The 23,736-nt window shown below is 40.1% G+C and overlaps 1 long non-coding RNA gene across 1 annotated transcript in view; it reads left to right on the top strand.

The window, feature by feature from the left end:
- Positions 1-23,469, top strand: part of LOC129629336 (uncharacterized) — a 604,584-nt gene extending 581,115 nt beyond the window's left edge. Inside the window, exon 11 of the long non-coding RNA XR_008703175.1 lies at positions 23,421-23,469. This is a non-coding gene — a long non-coding RNA (uncharacterized LOC129629336). The remainder of the gene's footprint in view (positions 1-23,420) is intronic.
- Positions 23,470-23,736: the final 267 nt, after the last annotated feature.

The raw sequence follows: 23,736 nt of genomic DNA, 5'->3' as shown, positions 1-23,736 counted from the left end.
GAGTCTTTTCCAATGAGTCAACTCTTCGCATGAGGTGGCCAAAGTACTGGAGTTTCAGCTTTAGCATCATTCCTTCCAAAGAACACCCCAGCTCCCTTAATAAAATATATTTTAAATGTCAAGGGAACCAAGGACTTGACCTTCAGAGTTGACTATTAAGGCGGCTGTGTCTACCAGGGGTGGGTGGGAATAGCTCATCATAGCATTTCTTGTACACTGGAAGATCTTCCTGTTGCACGATTTTATATTGTTCCTCTTTGTCATAAAGAGAAGCTTGAAGAACATTTTAGAGGGAATTTGAAAGGTTGTGTTTTTCAGTTTGGGTTTCACGTTAAATGAACAACCACATAAGCTCTGTGACATATAATAGAAAGTGTTTATTACACATGAATATGTGTTTAGGGGGCTTCCCTGATGGCTCAGATGATAAAGAATCTGCCTGCAGTGTAGGAGACATGGGTTAGATCCCTGGGATGGGAAGATCCCCTGGAGAAGGGAATGGCTATCCACTCTAGTATTCTTGCTTGGAGAATTCCATGGACAGAGGAGCCTGGAGGGTTACAGTCCATGGGATTGCAGAGTTGGACACAACTGAGCAACTAACCTGTGTTCAGTGTGGGCTGAATAAGTGGCCCTGCTGATTTTGGCTTGTCTCTGTTGGAATGACTGGGGTGACTCAGTTCTGTTCCATGTGTCTTGAAACCCAAGTTTAGACCTGGCACATGGTCAATCTCACCTTATTAAACCACACAGGTAAGCTCCAAAATCAGAGGCAATGCAGGTCACCCTGTGTACAGGGGAAAATTCATTAAACTGTTTCATGGCAAAGGACGGCCATGGATCTGGGGGTGGGTGGAGAACTGAGTCATTACTTCAATCTGCAATCATGTGTCTTATACCTTGTGAATGTGTAGACTGGGCTTATTCTGGGAAGTTACTTAAACGGGTGAAGGTGAGTGTTGTCACGTTGCCTGATGTTTCTTTGGCTGTACCAATTTATGGATCCTACATAGGTTACCTTGAAATCCTTGTCCTAAAGTTCTCTTCGTGGGAAAACCAAACAAGCCAGACTATCATCTCTTGGCCACCCTCTGTCATCCCTTATTTATTTCTCCTTCTTTGCCTTCATTTGTGCATAAAATAAAACTTACCTCATTAATGTAAATTTTGTGCAAGCCATCTTTTTAGTCCCTAGAGACAGAGGCATACAAAAGATAAACATGGTTCATGTTCTCATAGGCTTTAAATTCTAATGATGAAGACAGGCATTCATATGTGATAAATGCAATTAAATTTTAATTATAATTCCTTCCATTTGTTCTCTTATTCATTCTTCTCTACTGTTGCCTTACTGCAATAAGTAAACTTTCTCTGCAAGGCCTTTGTATTAAACTTACTGCTTCCATTTGGAATATTCATCCTACAGATATCCATATGGGTGACCCACATAGCTCAGAATGACCCAGGTTGCTCAGTGGGTAAAGAATCTGCTGGCAATGCAGGAGACACAGGAGACATAGGTTCAATCTCTAGGTTGGGAAGATCCCTGAGTTGAGAAGATCTCCTGGAAGAGGGCACAGCAACTCACTCCAGTATTCTTGACTGGAGAATCCCCATGGACAAAGGAGCCTAGTGGGCTATAGTCCATGGGGTCACAGAGTTGGACATGATTGAAGCAACTGAGCTCACACATACTCCTAAATGTCATAGCCTCTACTAAAAATTCAGAGGGGCTATCATGAATGACACACGTGAAACCATTTACTTCCTTCATTCCTGCTTTATGAGTCTCATTATAGAGACTGTATGTGAGCATTATATTTTATTATATATTATAGAGACTATTACATTATATTTATTAAAGTATATTATGTATATATACATAATATATTATATTATAGAGACTGTATGAGTATGTATCTTAAAGAGATGGGAATACAAGACCACCAGACCTACTTCTTAGAAACCTATATGCAGGTCAAGAAGCAACAGTTAGAACTGGACATGGAACAACAGACTGGTTCCAAACTGGGAAAGGAGTACATCAAGGCTATTTATTGTCACGCTGCTTATTTAACTTATATGCAGAGTACATCATGAGAAATGCTAGGCTGGATGAAGCACAAACTGGAATCAGGATTGCTGGGAGAAATATCAATAACCTCAGACACGCAGATGACATCACCCTTATGGCAGAAGAAGAACGAAAGAGCCTCCTGACGAAAGTGAAAGAGAGAGAAAAGTTGGCTTAAAGCTCAGTATTCAAAAAACTGAGATCATGGCATCTGGTCCCATCACTTCATGGCAAATAGATGGGGAAACAATGGAAACAGTGACAGACTTTATTTTTTGGGCTCCAAAATCACTGCAGATGGTGACTGCAGCCATGAAATTAAAAGATGCTTGCTCCTTGGAAGAAAAGGTATGACCACCCTAGACAGCATATAAAAAAGCAGAGACATTGCTGACAAAGGTCCATCTGGTTAAAGCTATGGTTTTTCCAGTGGTCATGTATGGATATGAGATTTGCACTATAAAGAAAGCTGAGCACCAAAGAATTGATGCTTTTGAACTGTGGTGTTGGAGAAGACTCTTGAGAGTCCCTTGGACTGCAAGGAGATCCAACCAGTCCATCCTAAAGGAAATCAACCCTGAATATCATTGGAAGGACTGATGTTGAAGCTGAAACTCCAATATTTTGGCCACCTGATGCAAAGAACTAACTCATTGGAAAAGAAACCTGATGTGGGGAAAGATTGAAGGCAGGAGGAGAAGGGGACGACAAGGGTGAAATGGTTGAATGGCATCACCGACTCAATGGACTTGAGTTTGAGTAAACTCCGGGAGTTGGTGATGGGCAGGGAGGCCTGGTGTGCTGCAGTCCATGGGGTTGGAAAGAGTTGGACATGAATGAGCAACTGAATTGAACTGACGTGTTCATTATCTCTGTCCACCATCCTTCTCAGATAATGAACTCTATGAAAGTCAGGACTCAGGTTGATTTTTGTTCTGATCTTTTGTGTACTTTCAACAGTGAGTAGCATGTAGTAGTCTTCAACATTTTAAAAACGCCTTATGCCTATATGTCATCATTACTAAACTTATAAAGCAGTGCATTCTTATTCTTATGCTTGCTCAATGATTATGGCTACTAAATTGGTTAGGTGACCACCATAGTGTTCCTTCTTTGCTGATGTTTTATGAATTGACAAGAACCAGACAAAAGTGGTTTCCCAGCCTTGGTTGTAGGGTTCTATAACTACATACGTAAGAATATACAGACATATCAATATTAAATATTTCATTAGGTTAACAGTAAAAATTTACTCCTCAGATTCATTTTGAACCACATCTCCTGGCAGTATAACTCTACCAGAGCCAGAATGCTAACCATGATCTTAACTCTACTCTTTATGTCCAGGGAAGGAAAACTAAGCTACTTTCCCACAGTTAAAGATCAGTGTAAGTGGAATAAAAATCATGGTTCCTTACTATTATAATTAACCAATCTATCTTCTTGAGCAAGGAAAAGTATATTCAGCAATGAAATAGGACACTTCGAACAAATGTGGCACAATTTGACACCAAAGGCAGAGACAGAAAAGAAAGAACAAACTGCATTTCAGGAAAACTAAAAACACTTCTATGCATCTAAAGACATTATCAACAGAGTGAAAAGGCAACGGAGTAAAAAGCAACTCACAGAGGGGAGAAAATATTTATAAATCATGCTATCTGAAAAGATTGATTCAGAATATATAGAAGATGGTAATGATGACCCTATATGCGAGACAGCAAAAGAGACACAGATGTAAAGAACAGACTGTTGGGCTCCATGGGAGAAGGCAAGGGTGGGATGATTTGAGAGAATAGCATTGAAACCTTTAAATTATCATATGTGAAATAGATCTCCAGTCTAGGTTCAATGCATGAGACAGGGTGCTCAGGGCTGGTGCACTGGCATGACCCTGAGAGATGGGATGGGGAGGGAGGTAGGAGGGAGGGTCAAGATGGGGAACACATGTACACCCATGGCTGATTCATGTCGACGTATGGCAAAAACCACCACAATATTGTAAAGTAATTAGCCTCCAATTAAAATTAAAAAATAATGCTTCAGAAGAATCCAAAGAAATTCAACTCAACAACAAAAAAAAGAGAATTAAAATGAATAAAAGTTAAAAAAATAAAATGCAACAACAATTCTGATATTAAAATGGGCAAAAGACTTGAACAGACATCTTTCCAAAGAAGATATACAAATGGCCAAAAAATACTTGAAAAGATGATTGCTAATTATTGTTGTTGTTTAGTTGCTTAATTGTGTCCAGTTCTTTTGTGATTCCATGTGCTATAGCCCACCAACTCTTCTATCCTTTGGATTTCCCAGGCGAGAATACTGGAGTGGGTTGCCAGTTCCTTCCCCAGGGGGTCTTCCTGATCTGGAGATCTAACCTGAGTTTCCTTTGCAGGCAGGTAATTTATTGACTAGGCCACCAGGGAAGCCCCACTAATCATTAAGGAAATACATTTTCCTGTATTTTCTCCATATCCTTGCCAACACTTTTTTTTTTGTAGTGTCCAACTTAATGGATAGAGATTTTATTTGCATTTCATATGGAAATTAAGATGACTACTATAAAAAAACACAATATAAATCTTCTGGTAAAGTAAATATCAGAATATTATTAACACTAACTTTTTTTTTTTTAATGAAAACTGGTTTTGACATGTCTAGACCAGCACTGGTCAACAGAGCTTTCTATGATAATGGGAATGTTCTCTTCTGCTTTATCCAATATGGTAGCCCTTGGAGAAGGCAATGGCACCCCACTCCAGTACTCTTGCCTGGAAAATCGCATGGATGGAGAAGCCTGGTAGGCTGCAGTCCATGGGGTTGCTAAGAGTCGGATACGACTGAGCGACTTCACTTTCACTTTTCACTTTCATGCATTGGAGAAGGAAATGGCAACCCACTCCAGTGTTTTTGCCTGGAGAATCCTAGGGACGGGAGAGCCTGGTGGGCTACCGTCTATGGGGTCACACAGAGTCGGACACGACTGAAGCGACTTAGCAGCAGCAGCAGCAGCAGTGACCTGTGGGTATTGATCACTTGAAATGTGGCTAGTGAGAACTGAGAAGAAAGATTTTCAATTTTATTTATTTTTAAATTAAGTTAAATTCAAATAGCCACAAATGATCAGTGGCTACCAGCTTGGATAACACAGCTGTACTATATAAGGACATCAGACATGTGAGAATCAGGAAGATACGGATGGAGAAGAGGCTGCTGTGCATGATCCCAGTATTGACTTTGGTACATCTGGAACACCTGATCTTCCTTCTGGAGATGGCCCTGTCATTAAGGAGTGCTGAAGACAATGGAAACATTGAGACATTATCCTTGAAGCTAGTGTTTTAAAAGAAGTCTCGGGTTAAATTCTGAAATTGCTCTCAGGTCTCAAAAACCATACTTGCCCTGCATTGGATGTATTCTTCCTTCACAGAGCCCAAGTCCAGCAGGATCTTAAAGGAATTTCATCACCACCATCATCATCACATTAATAAACAACAACAGCATGCATAATTATAGCAGCTAACATTGGTTTAGTGAGAGCCAAGTGCCATAATCTCTGTATTATCTTATTTAATACAAGAATCCTGTGAGGTTGGTGCAATTACTACTAAAAAGAATATGAAACAAAGGTATGAAAAAACTAAGCCACTTAACCAAAGTCACATAGCCAGAAAAAGTAAGGGGACTGGGCTCCGCCTTCCTTGTCTTGCTCCTACACACCCCTGCTCCTGCAGCCTGACCCATTATCACCATTATTCAGTTCATGTCAAAGGGAACAATTGAAGCAGAGGGTCAGGGGATACTCCATCAACCTTTCTAGGTAGACTCAGGCAGACCTCAGACTCCCACTGTGATTCTATTGCCACCTAACTTTTTATTTATTTTTTGCCTTATTCATTTAATTTCTCTGGACCCCAACTGCATAACATCTAAAATGGGCATAACAATCCCTACCTCACAGTAGATTTGGAAGAACTGAACAAGACACTGAGCAGCGTCATGTAACTGAAAGTGACTGGTGAAATATAAAGAAGGATGCATGTTTTGTTTCTGCTATCACTGCTATCGCTAGGTTTACTACAGCACCAGATGCACAGATTTTATAGTTCCTTCACTGCCACTGGCAGACATGACGTGGTGGTTTTCCTGGTTTGTCTCTCATTTTAATCTGTCCATGGTAGACACTAAATACAAGGCTGATAATCTAGTTTGGTTTCCCTGGTGCTTCAGCCTTCAGGTTTTACCCAAGTCTCTGTTCTTTGTAAAGTGTCCACCTTTTGGTTCATGTTATGCTTCACCATCTTGTTCTCACTTGGAGGCAAGAAGTGGGCAAGCAGAGGTGACTAGAGGTGAGAAAATGAAGAATATGCTTACTCAGGGCAGTCTGAGTCAGCAACATGGCAAGAAGGGCCTGGATGGTGGTCAAAAGTTATCCTTGAAGATGAAGAAGGTGGAAAGCATGAAAGGCAGGCAGTGTAGGGGGCAGAAGAAGCCAGAGGATCCACAGCAGGATAGCAGGGGGTCCCCGAGAGCATCACGGTTCCGGGCTGTAATGGGTGAAGCAACAGCCAAGGACTCACTGTCCCCTTTTCAGTGGGTGAGGTCTGGAGCAAGGATGGAAGGATTGTGTTTAGAGTGGCTTTACATGAACTTTCCTGGGCGTGGCTGGTTCTTGATAGCAGGCTAACAAGAAGCTATTTGAATTTTAAGAGAAAACAAGCCTCAAGGTAAAGCATGAGGGTTTCAGTTCAGCTGCAGGAAGAACATATCACTTGAAGCCTGTTTTCCTAGCCGTCCTGAAATTCCGCCGCTGGGTGGTCTGCGGCCCTGTCTGTGCGGGTGCCAGCTCTTAGCATGCAGGACTCTGGCCTTCTGACTAAACATCGAGTGTGCCAGGATGCTCAAGCAGAAAATCAAAATGACTCTGGGTCCAGTTCGAACCCTTCCTGTGTTTCAGCTGCCTTGCTTTTGCAGAAACAAATTCAGGATCTTAGAGAGTTTGCCCATCTGCTCAGACATATTCAGGCTAAAGGCCTCTGAACCTGATTTCTCAGAAGCTGAGCTCAATCTCTGGAATCAGCTAGAATGCGAGAGCCGAGAGCATTCCCAAATGCGAAAGGCTTCCTCACTTTTATTATGTTCATTAGAAGGTTCCACAAGTCACAGGGGCATCTGAATTAGCTTTTAATGATGAACTCCACTAACAAAACCTAAAAGAGTGGGTGGAACGGGAATGGAATGAAACCACGGGATCCCTGCCTGACATCTCCACACCATCAATCATTAGTTGGTGCTTGAAAATGGAAGAGATCTGTGTGGGAACAAAACGGAGAGTGGGCGGGTACATATGGTGAGTACATATGCTGAAGTTAGAAAGGCTTGGTTTGCATCCACACGCACAGTCTGTGTGACCCTGGTCAAGTAGTTAACTTTGACTCCATTTCTTTAGGTGTACAATGGAATTATAGCACGAAGCATTTTTTTTATTAATTATATTTATTTTTAATTGATTGATGATAGCTTTGTTACAGTATTGGTTTGATTTCTGTTCTACATCCACACGAGTCAGCCATTAAGAACATGAAGCATTTTTGAAACCATCAATTGTGCTAAATGTATGTATTTAGCACAGTTTCTGATACTTTATATGACACTTAATATATTATCTGATTATTGTTATTCCTGAATTATGTTCTTTTGTTCTTTTCAAGTTTATACTAATTTATCAATTTGATCCCCTCTGCCTTCTCCCCACCCGTCTCCCTTCCACATCTATATCATAGATAATCTTATCAAATGCAACCTGTATCCTTATCTATCATGAGAAACGCCTCAGGACTGGGGGGTCAAATCAGCATTGGGTTAGGATATGATAGAAATCTTAGGTAATTCCTCAATCTGATTAAAATTCATATGTTGGGGTGACACCTTAGGATGGAAGTGTGAACTACATCTGTGAAATGTGGATCATGACTTTCAGCAGTGGAAGGAATTTGTGCAAACTTTGTCAGGTAACAGGTTTCCCTGGTGGCTCAGCGGTCAAGAATCTGCCTGCCAATGCAGGAGATGCAGGTTCCTGAGTCAGGAAGATCCCCTGGAGAAGGAAATGGCAACCCACTCCAGTATTCTTGCCTGGGAAATCCCATGGACAGGCGCCTAGTGGGCTACAGCCCATGATTCGCAAAAAGAGCCCAAATGGGTTGCAAAAGACCTGACTTAGTGACGAAACAACAACAGCATGCCTGGTAATAGACTCCTCATTCACACAGTATAATGATTCACCTTCTTCTCAGTAGACATGTTCCTCTCTGGGAAATTAAGGCTCACTAAATTTTATTTTAAGTATAATTTTTCTCCCTTTTTAGTAACAACCGTCTTTTCTGGTTCTCATTGTTTTAGTTCTGCTCTTCAGTTAGCATGAGACAAAACTGTCAAAAAAAGACGAAGGTCATTTTAACGTTTTCTGAGGTCACGCACCAAAGGCCTGAAAGAGAACAGCTGTTCAAAAATATCTACTCTTCCTTTCTTCTCTTTGGTGAGCCACTGTGGGACTCATGAGGAAGAGAACTGGTCTTTAAAGTCAGAGAGAACTAGATGTCTATCTTACTACTCAGAAATTTGGAGGCCTGAGCCAATTGTGCGATCTTTTACATTAGAACTCTCATCTGAACATGCAAAATGATAAGCTGATGTCTGCATGTTGAGGTAAGGGGAGCCTGTCAGGGAGTCATCCAGGGACTCTCACTCCCCACATGCTCAAATATTCGTATTTTCTGAAAGCTCCCCAGGTGGTTCTGCTCTCTACCCAGGATTGAGAACTTGTGATTTAGATGGAAGTAACATTAATTCCTTTTCCTTTATTTCAATGTAGACTGAAAAGGATCCAATATTTTAACTTGCACTAAGGCATAATTTATTTAAATAGAATCATATTATTTCAGAATTAGAATATGCCTTAAAGGTCACTGTTCAAAATCCTCTGTGATTTTATTTATTTTTTATAACTTTCTTGACAAATGGTCATTCAACTTTTCTTTAAATGCCTTCAGTTATAAAAAAAATCTACTGTTCTATTAGGGGCCTGGGACTAACAGATACAAATTAATATATATATATATAAAGATAAGCAACAATAGCATACTATATAGCACAGGGGATTATATTCATTATCTATAGGTAAAAACCTATAATGGAGTATAAACTGCAAAAAACACTGAATGACTGTTCTCTACACATGAAACTAACACAATATTGTAAACCTACTTTACTTCACTTAAAAAAGATTACTGTTCTATTCGAATCATTTTTATGTTATTTTGTTTTTTAATTTAGTTTGAGCTCTCTTTTCTTTATAGCTACTCAGAAAAAGTTGAGTCTCATTTCTATAGGCAAAGTTTTAAATATTTGAAGATGGCTATAAGATCCCTTTGAGTCAATTCTTATTCATGGTTAGTAACCAAAAAGTGATTTCCAAACTGATGATCGGAGCTCGGAGAAACTCTAAAGACATACTGTTTTCTAGTCCTTTGGGGTCACAATCTCCACAGTGGATCCTTGGAGTCAATCATTTTAACAAGTTCTTTAGGAATTCTGTACAGAAATCTTCACTTTCCAGTAGTTATCAACTGGGAATAATTTTATACTTCAGAGGACATGTGGCAATGTCTGGAGACATTTTTGGCTGTTATAACTGGGGAGGGGGGCCACTTATATCTAGAAAGTAGAGGCCAGGGGTGCTGCCAAGCATTAAAAAAGTACACAGGAGAGCTCCCACAGTAAAGAATCATCCAGTCCAAAACGTCAGCAGTGCTGAAGTTAAGAAATCCTTATTCCATTCTTATACAACATAGCTTTGAGCCTGTTCACCATCCTGATTGACTTCTTAGCTTCTGTGTAAATGTCTCCTAAATGTAATGCATGGAAAGGACTGAACACGATAAAGACCAGAATTTTTTTTTTTTTTTTAAAGAAGAGGTTAAGAAGCAATGCATAACTTTACAGAGTGGTTTATTAACAGCAAGATTTCAAGTGTTCCTAAGGACGCAAGGAACTGAGAATTTTTATTGTTGTTGTTTAGTCCCTCAGTCGTGTCTGACTCTTTGCGACCCCATGGACTGCAGCCCACCAGGCTCCTCTGTCCATGGGATTTCCCAGGCAAGAATACTGGAATGGGTTGCCGTTTTCTTCTCTAGGGGATCTGCCTGACCCAGGGATTGAACCTGCATCTCCTGCTCGACAGGTAGACTCTTTACCACTGAGCCACCTGGAAAGCCCTGAGAATCTTTTAGATGTCGTTAAGTATCATAGGATTTCATTTCAGCAAACATATTCATGGCCCTAGGCTGCCTGTGGAAACTGGAAGGTTTCTTTGAACTGACTTGGCACAAAGCTTTCTCTCTTCTTCTTTGTCTTTTTTATTATCTTCCTGTGAAGAAAACTGCAAAAGGACTTCTCACATTGAGTCATGAGGGTTTCCTTGATCTGAGTAATTTAGGATCACGCCTGTGAAGGAGTCTTTTGGAAATTAGAAATCTCTTTTCTGTCTTTGCAAAAGCTGATATTCTAGAGACTACTGTCTTTAGAGTAATTTAAAATACATTTAAAATTTAATTTAAAAATAAAACTTGAGCAATAGCCTCATTATTGCAGCCTATCTCTACCCTTTCCCTGAAACCTTGAAACAGATGGTAAGATTTGGTGGGGGAGGTCCAGGTAGTCATTTGCTTAAGAGAAGTGAAAACTGCAGAAGTTATACACTGGATATACAAGCAGACATTGGCCCAATCGTATGTAAAGACAGAACTGTTACCCATAGTCTGAAGCAAGTGTCCCAGGACATTATCATGATCTGCAGTAATCAGCCTAGAAGCCAGTCTACTATAAATCAGTCTTGCAGGAAGTCAGACCACTATGTCTGGCTAAACAGTGACCCTGTAACAATTGGCCTCAAATGGCTGGAATTTGATTAATAACTGACACCTTTACAATATTTGTCCCTGGACAATCAGAAATAGCTAAACATACTGTCTAACTAATTGTGTAGTCAGCTCCCCTCTAGCTTGCACACTCCAACAGACTTCAGAACTTACCTGAAGTCTTTCCCTTTTTTCACTAGAAAGCTTTCCCACTCCTCTGGCTGCCTTGGAGTCTCTGCCAAATGTAAGTGATGGTAGCTGATCCACTTGGTAGAACAAGCTTTAATTAAATAGCCTCTGCTTATTCTCATTGATTGGTCTTTATTTGCATAAGAGTTTAGTATTTTAAACAATATTCATCCCAGTAAGTAACATTATGTCATTTAATCCTCATCTTAACATTAGAGGAAGATAGCATGACCGACTCAATGGACATGAAGTTTTGCAAACTTCAGGAGATAGTATAGATAGGGAATCTTGGCGTGCTGCAGTCCATGGGGTCTCAGAGTCGGACACGACTTAGTGACTAAACAACAAAGCAATAACAAGATTGAATTCAGTTAAATGGTGAAAAAATAGAGGTTTACAATAGTTTCAGAGAGTTACCCAAAGCCCTCGAGTCAGTCAGTAGCTGCGCTGGAATTTGAACCCAGAATGTTTTATCTCCTTCCTCCCTTCAAATACCTGTCTCACACACTTGATTCCCTAGCTTCTAGTTTCTGGATTTGTATCACATTTACAGCTCTTACTTATCCCTAGGATTTGAAGCTTGGCTTTTCATGCATGCATGCATGCTAAGTCGCTTCAGTTGTGTCTGACTCTGTGCAACCCCATAGACGGCAGCCCACCAGGCTCCTCTGTCCCTGGGATTCTCCAGGGAAGAACACTGGAGTGGGTTGCCATTTCCTTCTCCAGAAGCTTGGCTTTACTTCCTCTCTAATGATTTTGGGTTCTTTGCCCCAACTCAGTTCCTATCGTGTCCAAGTTTTGCCGGACCCAGCTTGCTTCTTATGACCTGGATAGCAGCAGCCTGTCCCCAGGACAGGTGGGGCAGATGCTCTTTACAGGTTTGCCTTCTCTCCAGGGGAGAGATGGAACATTCGGATGTGTGTGTTTATTCTTTGGTTAATGAGGCCACCTCTGGGGAGAGATGGCTCACTCAGTAAACTATTGCCTGAAGTTCTAGTATAAGCTATGCTGAGCATTCACTTCACAATTGTACTTCAATCATTTCCCACCCACAACAGTTTTGTTGAGCTCTTTCTCCTGCCACATTAAAATTCCTAAATGAAATGTGCAATTGGAAAGCTTGATATGGGACAGAGAAGAAGTGAACAGAAGTATTTTCAGAAAGGAAAGGGTGAGAGACCTTGGCAGCCCGCAGTGAGAGTAAATCAAACAGAAGTCAAAGCTGAGAGGTGTCCTGGAATGTCAAAGAAACAGGCATTGGGGCCTGGGAAGATGGAAAAGACTTTAATAGAATGACTCCAAGCTGTGGCTCTGGAGAGGAGATTTCCTTTTCATGCTCTATAATGATATGGAAATGGATCTGTTTAGTGAGGCTCATGCTGGGGAAGAGAAATGAAATGGGGAGCTTTCTGAAAGATCAAGAGTCCTTCAGCTTATCGTCAGCCTGAAAGTGCTCCTCAAACTCATTACCATGCAGCAATCTTGCCCTTTAAGATTTTTTTTTCAGCACTGATGGCTAAACTTGACCTTTTATGTAAGCATATGTGAAACTGCCAGGACTCTGCCTCTGTTGACTAAAGAAATGACAGAGATGGGACTGAAAAAATAGATGTACCTTTAATCATTTTGCATTTTACAAGCTCAGACAATAAAAACGGCCATCAATCCTCAGAGAAAGCATACCCTGGAAAGAGGGACTGCATTAAGGAGTAAATATCACTGGTTTTATTAGACACCAACTGCTGTTACAACCTGGTTCTAGAATCAGTCTCAAAAACCAGACTTTGCCAAGTACCAACTAGTTGTGTCTGCAAGAGAAATCCAGCCATTCTGGTGGAATTCAGATGCTGTGGTGCTGTCTGGGGACGCTTCTTTCATATAGGATCAGCAGAACTGAGATGGAAAGTAACCTTATGGTATTGAACAAAGTTCAAAGCACAGCAATTACGCAACTATTGAAGTTTTGCCTTCTCTGTATTGTCTCTTACCATTTAATGAATGGTCAAAACGTGCTACCATGTATAAAGGTTATGAAGTTGAGATCTCATTCAGAAGAGCATTTTGAGACCAATGAGTGATCTGAATACTGCAAATGACATTCTTGGAACAAAGATAAGGAAAAGTCAAATTAGAAATAATAGAGTTTTCATGGTATTTAGTAGTAGTGGCAGTGATTGCTGGGCTTCCCAGGGGCCACTAGTGGTAAAGAATCTGCCTGCCAATGCAGGAGATGCGGGTTCAATCCCTGGGTCAGAAAGATCCCTGGAATAGCAAGTGGCAACCCACCCTCGTATTCTTGCCTGGAAAATTCCATGGACAGAGGAGCCTGGAGGGCTACAGTCCATGGGGTCACAAAGAGTCACACGACTGAGTGACTGAGTACATACACACAGACACACACAGTAATAACTACCTGTATTGAACACTCACTATAGGTCAGGATCTAAAACAAATAACCTCTAGTAATCATTTAGATTGAAGTCTCTGTGAATTTGTGAAAGTCGTTCAGTCATGTCCGATTCTTTGCAACCCCATGGACTATACAGTCCATGGAATTCTCCAGCCCAGAATACTGGAGTGGGTAGCCTTGCCCTTCTCCAGGAGATCTTCTCAACCCAGGGATCGAATCCAGGTCTCCTGCATTGTGGGCAAATTCTTTACCAGCTGAGCTACAAGGGAAGCCCGAGGTCTTTTGAGGACTTCCTTGGTGGCTCACATGGTAAATAATCTGCCTGCCAATACAGGAAATCTGCGTTCAATTCCTGGGTCAGGAAGATTCTTTGGAGAAGGAAATGACAACCCACTCCAGTGGAGAATTCCTGGGCATGCCTGGAGAATTCTATGGGCAGAGGAACCTGGTGGGCTACAGTCCATGGGGTCACAAAGAGTCAGACACAACTGAGTGACTAAGCACACTCTGAATTTATCTAGTAAGTTGTCATTTAGGAGCACATATCTACTGCTTTGAAAGCTCAGGTCCTCTGTAGTAGTGAGCTGGCTGGTAGACCAAGAAGCTGCATTACCGAACATACAGTGAAAAGACTACAATTTGAAACCTGGAGACTTGAGTTCTAAACTGTTACAGCTCTTCCACAGATTGCATTGTTCCTTGCTTACCTGGTATACTTTAGAGAGGCAAGGAGAAGTTCATATGAATGAGTCCGTGTAAAAATGTCTTCAACGCATGAAAGGCTAAAGAAATATAAAGGTGATACTAACTTTTAAGATATTTAACTAACCTGAATACTGACTTAATATTTTCCCTTTTTATATTGATTATACCCATTATATATCTTTAACTATGACTGTGGATCTTTTTCTTGAATGTCTGCAGTGTTTATTCAATGTATTGTGAAATTATATAGTTAATGCCTAATGATTCATGACTGCTGTCTCCTCACACTCATTGAGCTTACATTCTAATGTTTATGGGTAGCCCCACCCAGGTGGCACCAGTGGTAAAGAACCCACCTAGCAATGTAGGAGATGTAAGAGACATGGGTTTGATCCCTGGGTTGGGAAGATCCCTTGCAGGAGGGTAGGGCAACCCACTCCAGGATCCTTGACTGGAGAATCCCATTGACAGAGGAGTCTGGCAGGCTATGGTCCATGAGGTCACAAAGAGGTGGACATGACTAAAGTGACTTAGGACGCACCACTCATTGTTCCAATTTTGATGTCTGTTAGGATCCGTTGGTCTTGTTTTAAAGAAATAGAAAGTGGTGCTATGGTGAGTAGCAGCAACAAATCAAGACTAAAAGGTGGCTAGAAGTCAGAGAAAACACTCTAAAAAACCATGTTTAGGAAAGCTTAGGATAAAAGTGCTAGAGAAGATTTTAGTATTAGATGTTGCAGGGTACCAACATCAGGAAACATGTAGACCAAATGATTTTCATCTTTGTGCCACATTTTTTTATGATTTAAATTCTATAGGAGAAGCATTATTGGTCTAGATCAAGTAACAGATCTACTTCTTGGCAAAAAAAAAAAAAAAAAAAAGTAAAGGAGTCTTTGGTTGACAGTCCCAGAGTACTATATCCAAAGGAAGAAGGATGAATTCTTAAAGAAAAAAAAAAAGTCAATTTGCTATTAACAGAAGGAGAAATGAATCCTGAAGAAGCCAAAATCAACAGAACTCTGCAACTACTAAACATAATATACCTGCCCCAAATTATATTTTATCATGTTAATCAAATAGGATCTCAAATATATTAGTTACTTTGGGCTGCTGTAACAAAACATCATAGCCTGGGTGGCTTAAACAACAGAAATTTATTTTCTCACAGTTCTAGATGTCAGGAAGTCCAAGATCAAATGGTGCCTTCCTTCCTAGCTTGAAGAGGGCTGCCTCAGCCTCACATGGCCTTTCCTGAGTGTGTGGGATTGGGGAGGAGGGGGAGAGCAAGAGAGCTCTTCTTCGTATAAGAATACTAGTCTTATGGATTAGGGCCCAATCTTTACAACCTCGTGTGTGTGTTTTCTCAGTTGTGTCTGACTCTTTTCAACCCCATGGATTGTAGCCTTCCAGGCTCCTCTATCTATGGGATTTTCCCAGCAAGTGGGTTGCTATTTCCTACTCCTGGGGATCTTCCCAAGCCAGTGATCAAACCATCTCTTATGTTTCCTGCATTTGCAGGCAGATTGTTTACCACTAGCGACACCTGGGAAGGCCTTTTACAACCTTGAAAGGGAAACTTATTAGCTCAGTCATGTCCGATTCTTTTCAATCCCGTGGACTGTAGCCTGCCAGGCTCCTCTCTCCATGGAACTCTCCAGGCAAGAATACTGGAGTGGGTTGCCATTTCCTTCTCCAGGAGATCTTCCCCATCCAGGGATTGAACCTGGGTTTCCTGCATTGCAGGCAGATTGTTTACTGTTTGAGCCACCAGGGAAGCTACAACCTTACTTAAACTAAATTACTTCCTAAAGACTCTATTAGCTTCCCTTGTAGCTCAGTTGGTAAAGAATATGCCTGCATTGCAGGAGATCCAGGTTTGATTCCTGGGTTGAGAAGATCCCTTGGAGAAGGAAATGGTAACCCACTCCAGTATTCTTGCCTGGAGAATCCCGTGGACAGAGAGATCTCGTAGACTACAGTCCATGGGGTCACATGACTCAGTGGCTAAACTGCCAAGGACTCTATTTCCAAATACCTTCCCATTGCAGGGGTCAAGGCTTTATCATGTGAATTTGATTGGGGAAGGGTACAATGCAGCATGTAAATTTTAGATTGTGGAGGGAAAAAGAGTAGGCAGCTATACTATACAAGGATGTTATCAAAATTGTCCATCAATATCTGTTTGCATTTTAAATCATTCATTGTACTGTTAATTTGCATATAAGCTGTAGGTACTCTGGTACATTAAAAGGGGAGAGATTCTACTTTGCTACTCATCCCTTTGAGAGAGAGCATCATTGGTCTCTCTTTGAATCTGTGCTGACCTTAATAACTAGCTTAAATAAAAAGCATGGATGGAGGGATATCTTAGAATTTGTAAGATGCAGCTTCTATCAGTCTTTTGGATTTTCTGTGAAAGAAATCCATCTACGCTGAGGCTGTCCTGCTCTGAGAAATCCAACCCAGAGGACAGGTTCTGAAGGCTGAGTCGCTATGTGGAGTAAGGCAATGTGTAAGGCACTAAATTGTTAGATGTAGATGTATGCATGAGGCGGCCCTCTTGGGAGTCGATCCTACATTTTTGGCTGCCTCCAGCAATGGTACATGGCACATAGACAAGCCAGCCAACCAAGCCCATTCCAAAATTCTTACCCACAAAATCGTGAGTGAAAAACTATTCTTTTTTAAGCTACTAAGTTTTAGAGATAATTTTTTTAAATTTTATTTTATTTTTAAACTTTACAATATTGTATTAGTTTGCACTAAAGACTTAAGAAAAAACATCTGTGTGAGAAAAAAAATGTTAATATCTAATTTCTAAACATTTTTTTCCCCCAAGAAAAATGGTTTTAAGTCTAGAAGAGCTCTTAAAATGTTGGCGAAAGGTTAAAACCTCATTTGAGAACTATTGTATCTTCATGATTTTTAAGGTTCTCTATGACAATAAAAATAGGGGGAAATTTCCCCAGGATATACAGTGGCAAAGGAATGGAAAACCAGTAGTCTATGGTTGATGGGATAATTGCCTCAAGGGAAAGATTTTATTTCCACATGAGTAGAAGAACAGCAGAAAGAAACTGAAGGAAAAAACCCGTAACATTTCTATATTCTTTTGATTAAAGCTTGTTTCCTCTTTTCTAATAATGAATTTCTTCAGAGAGGTGAAACATAAATGATGCCTCTTAGAAATCATTAATGGAAACTCTACCTGGCATTCAGATGGAGAAAGACTCTTCTATGGACCTAACTACCCATTAATTTACATTTGGCATGACAACAAAGTTAAAAGTTTCATTTTATTAAAAAGTAAGTAGGAATTACCACTACCTTCCAAATAGGATAAAAACAAACACATTTGCTTCAAACTGCAGAAAATAGGGGGGCTATAAATGTTCTCTTTATTAGGCCTTTCAAATGGAATATTTTGAAGAAAACAAACAACAATTGTAAGATTATAAAGAGAAATTAGCATTTTGCTTGAGAGAAATGGCAATTAACAATGATGACAATGTGATTTATACTAATTGAGATTAAGTCAAACAAAATGGCAACATTAGTAATCATTTGAAGTGCTGTATTACCCATTACACTGTGCTTTGTAAACATCTCTCTTGAAATTAAAAAGTAATTAGTAGCATTTTAGTCATTTAATTCAGTCTAATTAGGATTTTCGAAAATCTACAGACCTGCTGTTGAAAGCCTTTCCCATTTTGAATTGAGAAAACACATTCTTTAAAAAAAAAAATCAGCTTCAAGTGCTAACTCCTTTTTTCTTGATCTCTGGTCTTCTAGTGATCATAAAAAAAGAGAGGAAAATGGTATAATTAGAAGCAAGAGGTAGGAATTTACTTAAATTGGGCTAAATTAGAAAAATTCAAACCATCGTAATTCATGGAAGGTGCCATTTTAATCTAAATTCTTTTGAGTGGAAAGCATGCATGTTTTGTCAGTTGCTAAAAGGAAGGAAATACTTTTTTTTACTAGTTTAGTCTAGCTACCCTTTCAGAATATGTGTCTAGAGAGAGGGGAAAAACAAAGCTTTAGTCAGAGTTGTTATCTGGATGGCATTTGGAATATAGAAAATTAAGTTTATCACTAAGACTTTATGCCTGGTGATAGCATTTGTTTTATGTACTTGATGGAAGGAGGGACTCAAGTCTCACCCTTTGGGGCATATGTAAATTGAATGACAAAGCAAGCAAAGATTGCCTTTCTCTCTGTCAAATTCTGTGGTAGGATACTTTCAGGCTGGATTTTCTCTTGTACTTGATGGTAGTGCTAACTATGAAGGTACTGGTTAGAAATGATGGTAGGCTTATTCGTTTCTTATTGCCATTGCAATGAATTACCGCTAAATCGGTGACTTCAAACAGCACAAATTTATTACTTTACATGTGTAAAAATTAGAAGTCTGAAATACATCTCACTGGGCTAAAATCAAGATATGAGCAGAACTGTGTCCCTTCTGGAGACGTTAGGGGAGAATACGTTTTCTTGTCTTTTCTGGTTTGCAGAGGTCACTTGAAGTCTTTGGCTTATGACCTCTTTCTTCAAAGCTGGCAATTGCATCACTCTGACCTCAAGTGCTTCTACTGTTATCTCTCTCTGACTCCTTTCCTCTTTCACTTATAAAGGACTCTTGTGATAACGTGGAGCCCACCTGGATATTTCAGAACACTCTCTTCCTGACTCAAGTTAACTGAGTCTTGAGTCCCTCTGCAGCCTAAACGTCCTCTTGTGTGTCACAGCGTACGCACAGGGTTCAGAGGCTGGGGTGTGGCCACCTGTTCTGTCTACCACAGTAGAGAGCTACTGGACAGCATTGCAGGCTAGAGAAAGCAGGAATTCCTAGATCCTGCTCAGATCAACTCTAGGCCTGTCTATCTCAGACTTTTCCAAGGATGCTACACACACCCTTTTTAAACAATGGCAGGTGGGAAGCAAAGGACCATTCTGATAGACATACATGGACCCCAACCATCCGTGCTGCAGTAAAGAAGGATGAGCAATATGGAAACATTTCTTTTCTTGGGTGAACTAGTCCAAAATAGCTCTGATCAGAGCGTTCCTTTGTCTCTGTAATTAACTCCTACCTGATCTGTGTCTAAATCTGCATCTGGTATTATCACACCCATGCATGCATTCATTCATTCATTCTGTTTCCAGATACTCATTGAGCATGTGTTATATGTCAGGCACTATTCTAGGTTCTGGAGATATAGCAGTGAGTAAAACAGACCAGGAAAATCTTGTCCTCAAAAGCTCACATTCAAGTGTGTATAAAGGATGGCAGAAGCTACACAATGAACAGAGACTGCAAACACAAAATTTGAAAATGGTAGTAAGTAAAGCAGAGACGGGGAGACAGGAAGAGAACATTTATATTTATTTAAATGATGTGTCCTGGAAAGATCTCACCAAGAAGGTGAATTCTGTGTGATGATCATAAGGAAGTGTGAGTTGGTCACGTGGATCCATAGGGCACGAGCAATCTGGCAGAGAAGAGCAAAATGGCAACCCACTCCTGTATTCTTGCCTGGAGAATTCCATAGACAGAGGAACCTGGTGAGCTACAGCCCTTGGGGTCACAAAGACTCTGACATGACTGAGTGACTTTCACTTTCAGACAGTCACTGGCATCTCAGTTCTCTTAACAGTATATGAAGTAAGGCTAATTTTATTCACTCCCTTGTAAGCATGAAAGCTTGTGTGTTAAATTACCTTATACTAGTAAAGCTTGAAAAAAGAAAAGGAAAATTTAAGGCTTATTGGGTGTTCATAAAGAACACATTAGAAATGCTTTAAAGCATTTTGTATGCATTAGCTCTTAATCCTCACGACAACCCTATGAGGTAAGTCCTATTATTTAACCCACTTTACAAAGGAGCACACTGAAGATAAATAACTTCCATGAGGTCTGATACCTAGCAAATAGGGGTACTGGGGTTTGAAGCCGGGTAATGTTCAGAGTCTGCCCACTTAACAAATTGAATGTATGGTTTCTCAAGTAGAGATAGAACGATGGGAATGGTTTTTAAGAGCTGTAGATTGACTTGTAGTCCTGCTCATGCCCTCTGCATGTGAGTTAGAGTCACTGCACGCAGAGTCTTGGTTTCCAAATTCTTTAAATTGGGAATGTGATGGCCTGAACCTCTGATCTCATGGGTTTTGGTGAGGATCAAATGAGACAACGCATGTGACGGCTGTCTGAAGTTGGTAGAACTGTAAGGTGGTCCTACCCTCATCACTCCTATTGGAGAACCTGGAAACAGAACTTGGGTCTTTGAAATAATCTAGAGCAGAATTATCCTTCCTGCTTTCTGATTAATAAACCTTGTCTTGTTGAAAACCCAGGAGCTCACAATCTCTTTTAGTTTCTTTGTACCAGAGAGGGCTTTCATAACCTGCCCTCCTGGATGTAGGGAGGAGTGGTGTGTCTCCTCTGACTCCTGCACTTAGAGTCTCTGTTTCTAAGCTCTGACTGTGCTTTTAACACAAAGCAAAGGATCCATTCAACACCTGTGTGTGTGTGTGTGCTAAGTCTCTTCAGTTGTGTCCAACTCTTTGCAACCCCATGGGCTGTAGCCCACCAGGCTCCTTCCATGGGGATTTTCCAGGCAAGAACACTGGAGTGGGTTGCTGTGCCCTTCTCCAGGGGATTTTCCCAACCCAGGGATCAAACCCAAGTTTCTTTACATCTACCCGTATTGGCAGACAGGTTCTTTACCACTAGCGCGACCTGGGAAGCCCATTCAACAATTAGACTGTAAGAAAGATACCCGAGCAACACAGACCAGCTTGCAGCAGCGGTTCTGGTTTTTCTCAACAGATCTCGAAGCTTGTGTCACACATTCTACTGGTTCTTCCATATCTCTCCCTCTTGTCCTATGTCATCTCCTTCACAGGAGTCCTCCCTTTGTATTTTGATACTAACAAGACCTGGCTTCTTCAATTTAATCCTAACTGTTCTTCAGTCTTAGTGTATTCTAGGATTGCCAGTCTGTTTAAAACATTCAGTGAAGCTCCAGGTTTCTTTCCTTGGTGTCTGACACTGACCCCGTCGTGTGGGGCCACTGAGCCATAGCCTTGGTAACTAGTATTTCCTGTAGGAGAATGCATCACATGGGTAATGCAATCTTCACTGCTTTCTTTATTGTTTTAGTTTTAATAAGACGATGCTTGTTAGTTGTAATTAGATGTCAATTTTATTAACTTCAGTGTTGTAACGGGATAGCAAAAAAATGAATACATGCTATAAATGCTAACTTTTATGGTGTGTTATTTAGAGTCCCCAAATAAATTAAAGGTAATACATTGACTTCAGTTAGTGAGTAGTAGAAATGAGAAGAGGGACTGAGTGTGAGAGAGAATTAAAGGGACTTGCTATTACAGAGGAGCGGAGGAGTCGAAAGGCAATTCAACCCAATTAAATTGGATTTTAAAGACCATAAGGAGACAGACTGGGGCCTTAGGGAGGGAAGAATGCAGTCATTACAGCAGTGAAGCACATGGACACTCCAGGTACAGAAGGAAAGGGCTTGGAGGTGCCATGGCAAAGGAGTGATATCATTTGAATGTTAAACACAGGGCACCCAAATAGAGCCTTGTAGTGCTTGAGGAAAAGATGGGGAGACTTCTAAGGAAATCTCTCTAAACTGTGTCTGTATATGTGCTGTCAGAATGTGCTCTCTAAGTCCCCCTGACTGTCTCAGACCATGAGATAATGGATTTCAGAAACTAGGGAGTAAAGCAGGTTTTTTTCTTTTTTTTTAACCTTGGCACTGTTGACATTTTGAGCCAGATAATTCTTGTGGGACCACCCTGTACATTGTGGATGTTTAGCAGCATTTCTGGTTTCTACCCACTTTATGCCAGCATTAAGCACCCTCCCAACTGTGACAACCAAAAAAGTCTCCTAGTTTTCCCTAGGGGATGAAATTGCCCCTGGTTGAGAACCACTGGGATAAAGGAATAAATATTGTTAATGTTATTGATATTTTGGGTGCCTACTTTGTGCCAGTCACTGCTCCAGGTGCTTCTCTTATGTTTTATTTAATTTTCAAATGGAACATAAGGCATTATTGTCTCCATGTTGGAAATAAGAAAACATAATTTGAGAAATTAAGAAAGTCACAGCATATATGCTGTTTTAATTGACATTTATTTAAGTAGCTCTTGAAGATGGTTTGGGTCCTAACTTTCTCTTGCCAAACTCAATTATACAGTTGACATTCTGGTACTAAGATTTTTCTTTTTTCCTACTATTTCTTTCCTTCCTTCCCCACACTGTCCACATAGAATACAGTGGCCACTGGTAATGAACTTAATATCAAAATAATAATGTGAATCAGGAAGAAGGACTCAATTTAAAGCATCAATGATCTTACCATAAATGAATCTCCAGGTTATATGACTGAGGTAATGACTGCTTGTGGTTTAACCACTTTTCAGATTATTGGGGCAACATGAAATATACAGAAAAAAGTTCTGATCAGTTTAATTCAGTGAAACAAGCAAAAGCTGAGAGCGTACTGTGTATCAGGCATGGTAAAATATGTCACAGTTATTTATGTTAGTTAACATTTAATCCTAAAGAATTGGGAGCAACAAATGAGTTGGGAAGTTTGGGTACTTTTACTGCACTGTCTGCTCAATTCCATGTTAATTTAATACTTTTATAGTACAAGTTCAGGCACTGTTTCTGATTCACTCTTAAATTGCACAAATGTAGTGAGAGACGACGCTATCACCATGATCTTATGAAAGAGACTCGAGGTCACAAAGGTTAGAAGTCGTCCCTAGGTCAACACAAGTTCTTTAGGCTTGGTGGCTAACACCATACTGAGGTCGATCTCCAGGACAATATTTATGATCAGGTTTTAATGTATTTTCTAATGTTGAGTGGCACTGTCAAGTAAAAACTAAAATACTATACTGTAAACAAATAGGTGAAATCTTACCATAATCTCACTTTCAGAGTGTAATGCTAATTCTAAATTTCCATAGAGATATTAAGTATTTATTTTAGATCCATTATTTCAAATATTTTCATGTTATACTGTTCTCTAACTTGCTCACATTGCTCTTCTTTGATTTCTTTTATATCTTTCATCGATTCTAGAAAACAGTTTTCTAATGAAAAATTTGAAAAAAAAAAAAACCAACAACCCCAAAACTTAAAAAAACAGAAAGAGTGCTGCTATCCTGTGCTCCAAAGGTAACATTTTGGTTTATATCTTTCCAAATGTTTTTTTATATTATGTGTACACACCCACTACACATACTGATACATACTTATGTATGTGTGTGTATGTCTTTTCAAAAATGGGATTGTCCTTTTTCTTCTGTGTGCTTATTTCATATTTTCATACACTACCACTCAACATTAGAAAATGCTAAAACGTTACTCAATATTAAAACTTGACTTTTTATTCCCA

This window comes from Bubalus kerabau, chromosome 15 (genome assembly GCF_029407905.1).
Source record: "Bubalus kerabau isolate K-KA32 ecotype Philippines breed swamp buffalo chromosome 15, PCC_UOA_SB_1v2, whole genome shotgun sequence".
NCBI classification, from domain to species: domain Eukaryota; kingdom Metazoa; phylum Chordata; class Mammalia; order Artiodactyla; family Bovidae; genus Bubalus; species Bubalus kerabau.
The sequence above is the reverse complement of the archived record's forward strand: the minus strand, read 5'-3'. Positions and strand labels throughout refer to the sequence as shown.